The sequence below is a fragment of the Haemaphysalis longicornis genome, unplaced genomic scaffold (genome assembly GCF_048455015.1).
Source record: "Haemaphysalis longicornis isolate Haplotype H1 unplaced genomic scaffold, Haemaphysalis longicornis Haplotype H1 scaffold_135, whole genome shotgun sequence".
Classification (NCBI taxonomy): Eukaryota; Metazoa; Arthropoda; class Arachnida; order Ixodida; family Ixodidae; genus Haemaphysalis; species Haemaphysalis longicornis.
The window spans coordinates 274526-285275 of record NW_027526240.1 but is presented as its reverse complement, the minus strand read 5'-3'; the positions used below and the strand labels follow the sequence as shown (position 1 = coordinate 285275).

Genomic DNA, 10750 nt, shown 5'->3' with positions numbered 1-10750 from the left:
AGAGGGCGGGAAGATCGAGCCTTTCAGCGCCCACTTGGTTGGCGCCTATGCCATCGAGCTAATATGAAACGAATAATCCGATCACAGTGTCTCCCGGTTACTGCTATGACCGGGTCTGGGACACTTCGGTGAAGCACGTTTCGGCGCACGGGCTTTCCGATGCACGGACGTCTCGGTTCAGAGGCATTTCGATGCGAAAACATTTTGAAGAACAGATATGGTTACTGGTAGTGTGCTCCTAACGTGCCACGATGGAAGAAGACAACGACGGTAGAAAACGACGACGAAGTGTTTGAGTACACAAGCAGTGCACGTGCAGTTTTCTGGAAACAGAGGTAATAGACAACGCCAGCGATGCGCTGTCTCGAGCAGGTCATGTAAAATATATTTGTTGGTACCAGCCACCGACTTCTGTCTGGTTCTTGAATGCCTTATTTGCTTTGAACGTATTGTTGTATTTTGATTTTGGTAGACGATTTACTGCACTTACTGAATTGTTTTTATTAATGCCGCGTTTCAAAAGTTTATCTTACGATTTGTGTCCATTGTTATGTTTTTCTTTAATACACTTCAAGCAACAGCTATTATAAAGCCGATTGATTGTACTCGTTGTGGCTTATTTCCTATTAAGTTGTGGTTCTTTGGGCAGGGGGGAGATTGCTCTAGATTCACTCAGAAAACATTTTAGAAAACATTAGAAACAGCACTTTCTAGCCGTGTTACGTAATATCCAGTGATTTACTGTAAAATGATATCCCATTATTTCTAGTCGTGAGACTGTAATTTTCGGAGCCGTTTAACGGGGGAGGGGACTCCATGTGCGAAGGCGTTCCTGGCGAAGGCATGCTTTATCGGCGATCAGGCGAGAATTAAATTACATAATCGTGTTCGCTAACAGTGCTCAAGGCTGGAGGGGTAACTCGCTTGTTTAAAGCATACATGTACGAAAAAAAAACCTTTTTTGTAGTTATGTGACCACACAGCAGTAGTTATTCGGTACGCACCTGCAGCCGGACTGGCTAAGTTGCCCACAATTCTTTTTTCATCGAAGCATGATATTTCTGGCTATAGTGAACCAAAACGTTTACGCACTAGTTTACAAAAAAAAAAAAGAAATGTCACTGGTGTTTTTGACAAATTTTCTCCCTACATCCCGGTGTAGCCACTCGTATTTCATGTTTGGTTATGAAGCGTTCCTTGATTCGTGCATCACGATCGATCAGTTTCGTTCAAAGTCATGCCTTATGAAATAATGTTAAATCTTGCTCGCGAGTCGTCCTCATTCTGTTCGTCGAGACGAGCAGGTAAGCCTGTCTTCACATTGGAATGTAAAAGGCGAACCCCGCGGCGCTGTCCCCAAGGGCGGGTGGATAAGTGTCCTGTGGCATTGTGCGAGGTATCTTTGTGTAGCATCCCCCCACGGCTTTTTGTTCATTCAGACAGGTTTCAGCCGCAGACAGCGGCTGCGGAAAGTTTCTTGGAGATCCCCTGCCTTCTCGCCTCATATGAGAGGGAAAGAAAAAATGGCAAGGGCCCAAGGGGTCTTTTCTCGACACTGCCAAGAGGACCCCGTGCGTACCCAGCTCCAGTCGTTGCACCGGATCGTTTACCTGGCACACTGCAGTTGTAGACGTTGTTCAGTTGTAGCCTGTTCCACGGAGTTATATCTTTCTCACTGGTCTGTCCAACCGAGACCCGTTTAATCGCGGGATATTCAAAACGAAGCGCCAGAGGCGGCGTTTGGGCAATGTGAGCGACATTCAAGGAAAACAAGAATTGCGGAAGGTGTGCAGGAGCAGCTCGTGAGTATTTTCTTGCTTATAGGCCCGTACAGCGACGAAGCAACGCGATTTCTTTCGCGGCGACAAATTGGCCGAGACCAAACGACAAAACTGTCGCCGGGCGGCAAAAGTTTCCGAAATCGCGTCGCTTCGTCGCAAGTGTGAAGGGGCCTGATACGTTTGGTGAAATACTGGCAGTATTGATGGAAGAATCGACGTTACGGGTTCGTTGCATGGAAACGATTTTTGCGCGCAGACTCGAATGATTTTCACTTCAGTCTGGCAAGTGAGGTAGCGGCATGAGCGCGCGAAACAAAATAATGTGCTTCTGACGTTAGTTCGCTGTGCTAAATTCTGAAAAAAAAAAAGAAAGCATTACGTTTGCCCCTAATTACCTGGCGATGGGATAATCATGTTGGGAACGCCGGGGTTCTTTAACGTGAAAAAAAAGGGGGGGAGGGGGGGGGGGAGAGGTGCAAGCTACTTCGGAATATCGTCGACACTGCAAATGAACAGGTCAGAATGTACCCCTTGGAAGCCTATTTTGCTGCTGGTTAACGTAGATGGTATGACGGTGTACCTATCGCAAAACGTTCGTCAAACTTCTGGGCTATTGTTAAAAGCTGCAAACCTGAGCCGTTTGTCGTAGCTCTCTTCGCTGGCGATAAGCAACCAAACAACCTGCGTGACTATACAGCCAACTTTGTTAGAAAGGGGCATTTTGAGGGCTGAAGGTGTCACAGAGGGTGGGAAAAAGTGCGCTGTTCGAGCACATGCGTTCGTTTGCGACTTACATTTTTGAAATGCATTAAGCAGCATAGCGCGTTCTTGAGTTGTGAGAAATGCACCCCAAAAAGCTGGTAAATAGCAGCTGGTAAAGAGTCGAAGTCACTTTCATTGCAGGCTATGGTTTTCAAGATACTCTCAAACCGGGAAAGCCGCGGAGTTCATCGACGATGAGTGCCAATCCCGAAACCATAGAAATTGGTAAGTAAATATTGCTCAACTGTGTAAATGGCTAGCGGGTTAGCGAATCAAAATGGAAAAGCGAATTAAATCGATAACGCACAGCACAACATGAGCTGGAATGACCAGGGCAGGTGCCACTTTCAACTAAGCCGATAAAGATCCGAAGGGGGTAATTGGGGGTAGGAGGTGTGGGAGGTACTTAGTCATGCTAGCGATCACCCACTCCCTCTAAAGGGAGCCGTTCCGCCCAAAAGAGGTCACTCTGGATACAGAATATTGTCTACTGCACGTACTTTATCAGAAGTTTGGAACCAACACGCTTTCATTACGGCCGGATTGAGCATGCACAGCCGTCGTTCGCCGAAATGAAACCGACATGCTTCGGGCAAAAAGGCTAGTTCTAGTAGTACTGTCTATCGGTGGTGCGGTTTCGAACAGCTTGAATCAAAGGCTTTTATTTCCGTGGTTCCAGGCGCAATTCCCAACTTTTGAAAAATCCTGTAAATGCTCAGCAGTGATGAATAACAGGCTGCGTTTCATATGACGGAGTAACAACGCCGAGCATGAAAAAACAAAAACCGTAGTTAAAGTGAACGCTAACAAATTTAGTGGCTGGAATGATGCGCATGGCTTTGACTGAAAAACTGGACCTTCCTGCATTCGTGCAAAAAAAAAAAAAATGAATGCCCCGGTTGTTGTAAAATGCTCAAATTATTCCTCCTTTCTTCCCCTAGCCTGCTCCAAGCATGTATTAAAACATGCAAAACAACTTTTTTCAGTGCTGAGAAAGACTAGGATCGAAGTTGTTCGTTTAGGAGTTCCCACTTTGGTTCCATTTATTACGTAAGTAAACTTGGACCATTATACACATTCGTGTTTAATGGGTGTGTTCTTTTGTGTGACCCATCTGTAATACCTTTTAGCACTTTGTGTTCTTTTTTAGGTGAAAGATCTGCCGGACTGGAGGAGCAAACATCGCTTCTACAACCAAGCGAATTTTCAGATTTGTTGTTTCGATTGAGGCAGCTGTCATCTATACACAGTTGGACAGGAAGAAAAGAAGAAAAAGGTCCGAGAGGCTTAGAGTCCGTTCCCTAGTAGTATTTGGTGAGTGTATAAACTTTCTGAGAGCGTATTTTGATTTGTTTTAGTACAATTTATGAACTGCTATGCAGACCATAAGTAGTCGCGCCCTATGCTTCCAGCTGCTGCGGGTGTGACCCAGGCCACAGTCGATAGCGGGCCACATCTTTGGTGATTGGCTCCGCTTTGCAAATATTGTGCTTACAAGAACCCACAAGGTAAGCAATAAACTGATATTCTCAAAATTTAATAGTGCATGTATATTTAAATGATTTTCATCCTAATTTCTGCCTAATAAAAATACATGAGCCATGCAGAAGACATAAGACTCTGCAAGCGAGCAACAGTGAACTCGGGAGATTCAAGTTGGGAGTCAGGTGACCCAAAATTTTGTGCGCTTGCTTTCTTCTGCATATGATTAGCACGAGTTGCTGCGTAGCTGCTTGTTCGTTTACTCTCCATTTAGTGTGTGCGTGTGTGCGCTACCGTTAACTAAACAAATCCTTAGGCGGCAACTACTTTTTCACGCAAAAACAGCCTACTGCTCCAGCGTACTGCAGTAGTAATTGTTTGCTTTTTCCACACAGACGCAGCCAGCCCCTGGATGGAGCCTCTTCCTAAGCCTACAGTGCAGCAGCAATGGAGTGCAAATAAAAAAAATATATCTAACCATGCAAAATGAAATAAAATTTTATTTGAAAAATCACTTTTCCTTGTTATTTTGAAAATGCTTTAAAATATATCGTATCCGGTATACGGGGATAACAGAAACAATGCTCAACGATATATATTCCACACGTTTGGCAAAACGTCACTGTAACGTTCCTGGTCCACATTCTGAAAAGGTTTTGAAATGTTAAAAGATCGTTTCAAGCGTGTTTTCTGCAACGTTAGGTAAATGTAAATCCAACATAATTAATATGTTGTCGAAATGCTTCCTCACAGTTCCAATAATGTTTGACGAAACGTTACTGTAACGTTTTTAGTTGTTCTTAAAATGTTTTTCTAGCTTGTTTCTGCAACGTTAGGTAAACGTAACTCCAAAATTATTTATTCGTTGCAGGAATGCTTTCTTACTCTTCGCATGACGTTTGGCGAGAATTGATGTAACGTTTTCCATTGTTTTTAAACGTTTTTTGAACGTTATTAGATTGTTTGCTGCAACGTTAGGAAAATGTAACGTTAACATTAATAAGATGTTGTAAAAATGTTTTGTAGACGTTTAAATAATGTTTGCCAAAACATTATTGTAACGTTTTTGACAACATTAGTTAAACATTAAAAAAATGACATTAAGAACATTGCTCTAACGTTAACACCAAACAAAAAAATTACGTTCTTCTAATGTTTTGGTGCTACTTGGGCATGTAAGCAACCGTCCACGACGTTGACCCGCGGCTACGTTGACACAAACTCGGGCATCAAACAAACGCCAAAGCGAACCTACCGCTGCGGAAGGGCGTATGTACAGTGATAAAAAACACCCTACCGCAGTGCATAGCTTCTTGATGCTATCCCCGCACGGGGCACCTTGAGTAATCTTGGTGACGGTGAGTGGCGACACCGCGTACCCCGAGCCCCCCATACTTAAGCTGTCACCTACCGTGGCCAGAAGTTGAAAGGTGGGTTAGAAGCCGTGAACGGTGGCCGTCGGAGCCTTGGTCAAGCTCCTGCCGATGGGCTCCCTGCCTGTCTACCAGGCAGGGAGCTCCGGGACCTCTTTGACTACCAGGGTAAGGTCAAAGAAGAAAGTACCCCCGTCTCCCTGCTTTCCAATGTGTCATATGGCATTTTCTAAACCCCCACCCAAACGTGATCGGTCCCTGAAAAGGGGCCGCACCGAAGTATCTTTTCCTCCTTTGTCTTCAATCTCCATTCCAAAGCCCGATAATTTCTTGCGCTTCCTGGTAATGGAATCCCTGGATAAATCAAAACCCATCACTTCCCAGTCTGTCTTTATCATTTCCAAGTTTCTTGAAAGCCTTGTAGGCAAATCGTACAAAGCTAAAAAGCTCACAACGGGAGAAGTCCTAATTGAAGTCCAAAACAAACAACAATCCTGTCACCTCTTGAAGCAAACGCGCATGGTCGATGTCGACATCAAGATCACGCCCCATCGCAGTCTTAATAGCTGCCAGGGCGTGATCTCTGATAGAGATCTAATAAATGAGACTGAAGCAGATCTGCTGGACGGCCTTAGCGATCAGGGCGTAACAGCTGTGCGGCGAATCACGATACGCCGAAACGACCAAATAATAGCTACTAAACACATAATCTTGACATTTGACCGCACAACACTTCCTGAGTCAGTCAGCGCAGGTTTCCTGAGATGTCCGGTTCGACCCTACGTGCCGAACCCACGCCGCTGCTACAAGTGTCAACGGTTTGGACATGGCACTAATGCTTGTCGTGGTCGACTAACATGCGCCAAGTGTGCACAACATGATCATGCATCTGACAACTGCTCATCGCAAACCCTCATCTGTGCTAACTGCAAAGGACCCCACGGGGCCTACTCTAGAACATGCCAGAAATTCAAACAGGAGAAGGAGATCATCAAGGTTAAAGTGACTGAGAATCTTACCTTCCCAGAGGCGCGAAAGAGGTTCGCCTCTTTCCCCCCTGGGGAGGTATGCCGACGCAGCTCGCCGGGGGGCGGAGCGGCGTCTAGTTTCGGCGGGGACCCAGTACCGCGAGTCTGACCTGGTCCCGCCCCCGCCCCCCCCCCTGGGTTGCCTCTGGCAGCCCAACCCGCCACCATGCCGCTTGCTGAGGCAGCAGCGGTTGTGGTGGCAACCTCTTCCGTCGGGACCGGTGCCGCTCCCGTCCGTGCCTCCCCATCGTCCAGTGCGTTGGAGTGTGCCATGGACACCACGAGCCCCGCACCGGCTCCCACCGCCACCGCACCACCCGTGCCACTTCTGGTGCCTCCGACACCACCGGCGGTGGCGGGTCAAACGAAGGGCCCCCGAAGGGGGGCCAAGTCCGGGGGGCCCGGTACGACGGGCACACCCAGGACATCGGACGACGAGATGGACGTCGTGCCGTTCTTGCCTGCAACGCAGCGCAAGGAGCGGCCTCCGACGTCCAAGCCTACAGATAGGCCGCCCAAAAAGCCCAATCCAAGAGTCACAGCCCCGAAAGACGACACATAAACATACACACTCCAGTAGCTCTCACACTAGATAATGGGAAGAGAAAATATTTTTCAATGGAATTGCAGAGGCCTTCTGAATAATCTTGACGACGTGTATGATATTCTGCATACCAATCAGCCAAGTGTAATGTGTGTTCAGGAAACACATTTGAATTCTAAACACACAAATTTCTTGAATAGTTACCTGGTATACAGGAAAGACAGGGATGGCTGCACACTCTTCTGGCGGTGTGGCCATAATCGTCCGAAAATCCTTAGCATGCCACCCTGTCACCTTGAACACTATCCTTGAGGCTGTAGCAATACGCTTAATAATATTTAATAAGTTGATAACGGTATGCCCCATATACATTCCTCCTGATGTTACACTTTTGAGCTCTGACTTCGAGGCGCTGGTTGACCAGCTGCCCGAACCATACATTCTAACAGGCGACCTTAATGCTCACAATTCTCTTTGGGGCTCTTCTCGTACGGATGCCCGGGGTCGCCTGATAGAGAGGTTTCTTACATCCTCTGGAGCATGCCTTTTCAACAATAAACAGCCTACATACCATAACATAGGTCACAACACATACTCACACCTTGACCTGGCTATTGGCTCTGCAATTCTCTTTCCATGTCTTGAGTGGGGTGTGGGCACGGACCCATATGGTAGTGACCATTTCCCCACTTCATTAACGTATATAGGTACAGGCCCCAGCAGTCCATCTTCCCATAAAAGGTTTAATGAAGCAAGAGCTAACTGGAATACATTTACAGAGACATCCAAACTACACCACACATTCATAGGACACCTACACGTTGAAGAAGCTACCCAACTGCTCACGGCGCACATCCTCGACGCCGCCGGAAAGTCCATTCCCCACGCCTCTGGTGCCCCGCACAACCAGCGGAGGCCGTGGTGGAATGAGGACTGTAGGCGGGCGCGAGAGGCCCAGAACAAGGCGTGGGGTGTCCTTCGTCGGTACCCCACGTCGGGTAACCTCATTTTGTTCAAATGGGCCAAGGCGTTAGGAAAACGTGTGCGCCGTGAGGCAAAACGAGAGAGTTGGCGTTCCTTCATAACATTAATAAACTCCTACACAGACACACGGAAAGTATGGACAAGAATACGCAAACTCAAAGGACAACAAACACACAGCCTGCCTCTAGTGAGCACAACAGGGGACACACTCGAAGACCAGGCTGACACCCTCGCACAACACTTCCAACACGTGTCCAGTTCCGCACACTACACAAACACTATCAAGAAACACAAACAAACGGCCGAAAAGAAGCCTATACTAGATAACAATAGATCAACATCTTCTTATAACTCAGAGTTTTCACTGCATGAGCTGAGGGCTGCTTTGAGCACGTGTAAACCCTCAGCTCCAGGCCCAGACAACATCACATACACAATGATACAACACCTGCACGCAGACACTCTTCTAACACTCTTACACCTATATAACAAGATATGGCTTTCGGGGCACATTCCAAACTCTTGGAAGGAGGCTATAGTTGTAGCTTTCCTGAAAGAGGGAAAGGACCCGTCGTCCCCCTCAAGCTACCGTCATATAGCCCTGACGAGCTGCCTGTGCAAGCTCTTCGAGAAGATGGTAAATCGCAGGCTCGTGTACTTCCTCGAGTACAACGGTCTTCTCGAGAGCTGCCAGGCAGGCTTTAGGGTGGGGCGATCGACGTACGATCAGCTGGTAGCTCTTGACTCGTACATCAAGGATGCCTTCGCGCATAAACAGTATTGTTTAACTGTCTTTTTAGACCTTGAAAAGGCATACGACACCGCTTGGCGTTATGGGATCCTCAGTGACCTCAAGTCATTCGGTGTTTCGGGTAACATGTTGAACACTCTTGTTAGTTACTTGTCAGACAGAACGTTTTGAGTAAGAGTTGGTTGTGCACTCTCAAACGTTTACGTGCAAGAAAATGGCGTGCCACAGGGTGGCTTGTTGAGCTGCACTCTCTTCATAGTAAAAATGAACTCTCTTGGTAAGGCACTGCCACCTACAATCTCTTATTCCATGTATGTAGATGACGTGCAGATATCCTATAAATCATGCAATATGTCAATCTGCGAACGTCAAGTCCAGCTTGGTGTAAAGAAACTTGCCGGCTGGGCAGACAAGAATGGTTTTAAATTAAATCCTGTAAAAAGCTCTTGCGTTGTGTTCTCCAGGAAGCGCGGGGTCCATATGGACCCAGACATTACTCTTAATGGCGTGTCGCTTCCTGTGAACAAGGAGCACAAGTTCTTAGGTGTTGTGTTTGACCAGAAACTCACATTCATTCCACACATCAAGGAACTTAAACATAAATGTCTGAAAACAATGAATATACTTAAGGTTCTCTCCCATTAATCTTATGGTTCCGACAAAGAACTCCTACTACGGCTCTATACTGCTTTGGTTGGGTCTCGTTTAGACTATGGCAGTGTGGTATATGGGTCGGCGACTAAAACAGCGTTGCGAATGCTTGACCCAGTGCTACACTTGGGGCTTCGTCTCGCCTCGGGTGCTTTTCGCACTAGCCCTGTCGAGAGTCTATGTCGAGTGTGATAAGTGGAGCCTTGAGAACCAACGAACGTACATGGACTTGCTATATGCTTTTAAAATTTCATCACTGAATAATCATCCTTTTTATCCTGTCTTTAACGATACATCAACATCTCTGCTCTTTGCAAATCGCCCATCCGTTCCTCTGCCCTTTTCACTTAGAGTGAGAGAGCGAGCCTCGGATCTCAGTGCTTCGTTTTTAGATGTGTACAGGTCATCCTTTTCTTACAGTTTACCGCCTTGGCAAGTTCGCCCGGTGTCGTGCGACCTTTCTTTTATGAGACTTGACAAAAATCGTGTACCACAAGCTGCAATACTGCAGCACTTTCTGTCTTTGCAGTTTAAATACACATGTGCAGAATTTTATAGTGACGCTTGCGCTGCTCATGGTCCTAATTTCAATGCAGCCAGAACCATGAGCGTGCACACATCAATTTTTTCAGCAGAAGCGTATGGAATTTTACTGATTGTACGACACATTCTTGAAACTCAAATTCCCAATTCCATCATCTATGCAGATTCTTTGAGTGTTGTTCGCGCACTGTCATCGCACAAGCCCCCGAAAAACCACATAGTTAATCTTGTATTCTGCACTATCATGTCCGTGTATGCACAAAAGCATGCGCTGGTCCTCTGCTGGGTCCCAGGACACGCAGGGATCGCTGGGACCGAGTTGGCAGACGAGAGGGCCGGTGCTGCTACACTCAGGACCACTGTGGACATTACAACGGTACCCTACACAGACCTCAGGCCACACATAAGACAACACCTGCGCAGAACATGGCAAACACACTGGGACGAACAGACAGACAACAAACTACATGTAATAAAGCCACACTTGGGACGGTACACAGCTGACTCACACAACAGACATACGGAAGTCGCGTTGGGTAGGCTACGGATAGGGCACACCCATGCGACGCACTCGTATCTGCTGACGGGATCTTCTAGACCCCAGTGCAGCAGGTGCAGAGAGGCCCTATCCGTAGTGCACATACTAATCACATGCAAGGCACTTCACACAACACGACACAAACACTTCAGAGAACTCTACAGACAATATATTCCCCTACATCCATCGTTTTTTCTAGGTGACGATGCCATTGTTTCCGTGAAACGTGTGTTTGAGTATTTGTTAGACGTCAAGTTTTTAAACCTCATTTCCTATCACGCATCATGAAATCTGGCCCTATACACCAGCCATG

The 10750-nt window shown here is 46.8% G+C and overlaps 1 long non-coding RNA gene across 1 annotated transcript; it reads left to right on the top strand.

The window, feature by feature from the left end:
- The first annotated feature begins 2470 nt into the window (after window positions 1-2470).
- Window positions 2471-4045, top strand: LOC144164701 (uncharacterized). Its single transcript, XR_013321222.1, has 3 exons — window positions 2471-2768; window positions 3485-3593; window positions 3694-4045. It is a non-coding gene; the product is annotated as an uncharacterized LOC144164701 (long non-coding RNA).
- The last annotated feature ends 6705 nt before the right edge of the window (window positions 4046-10750 follow it).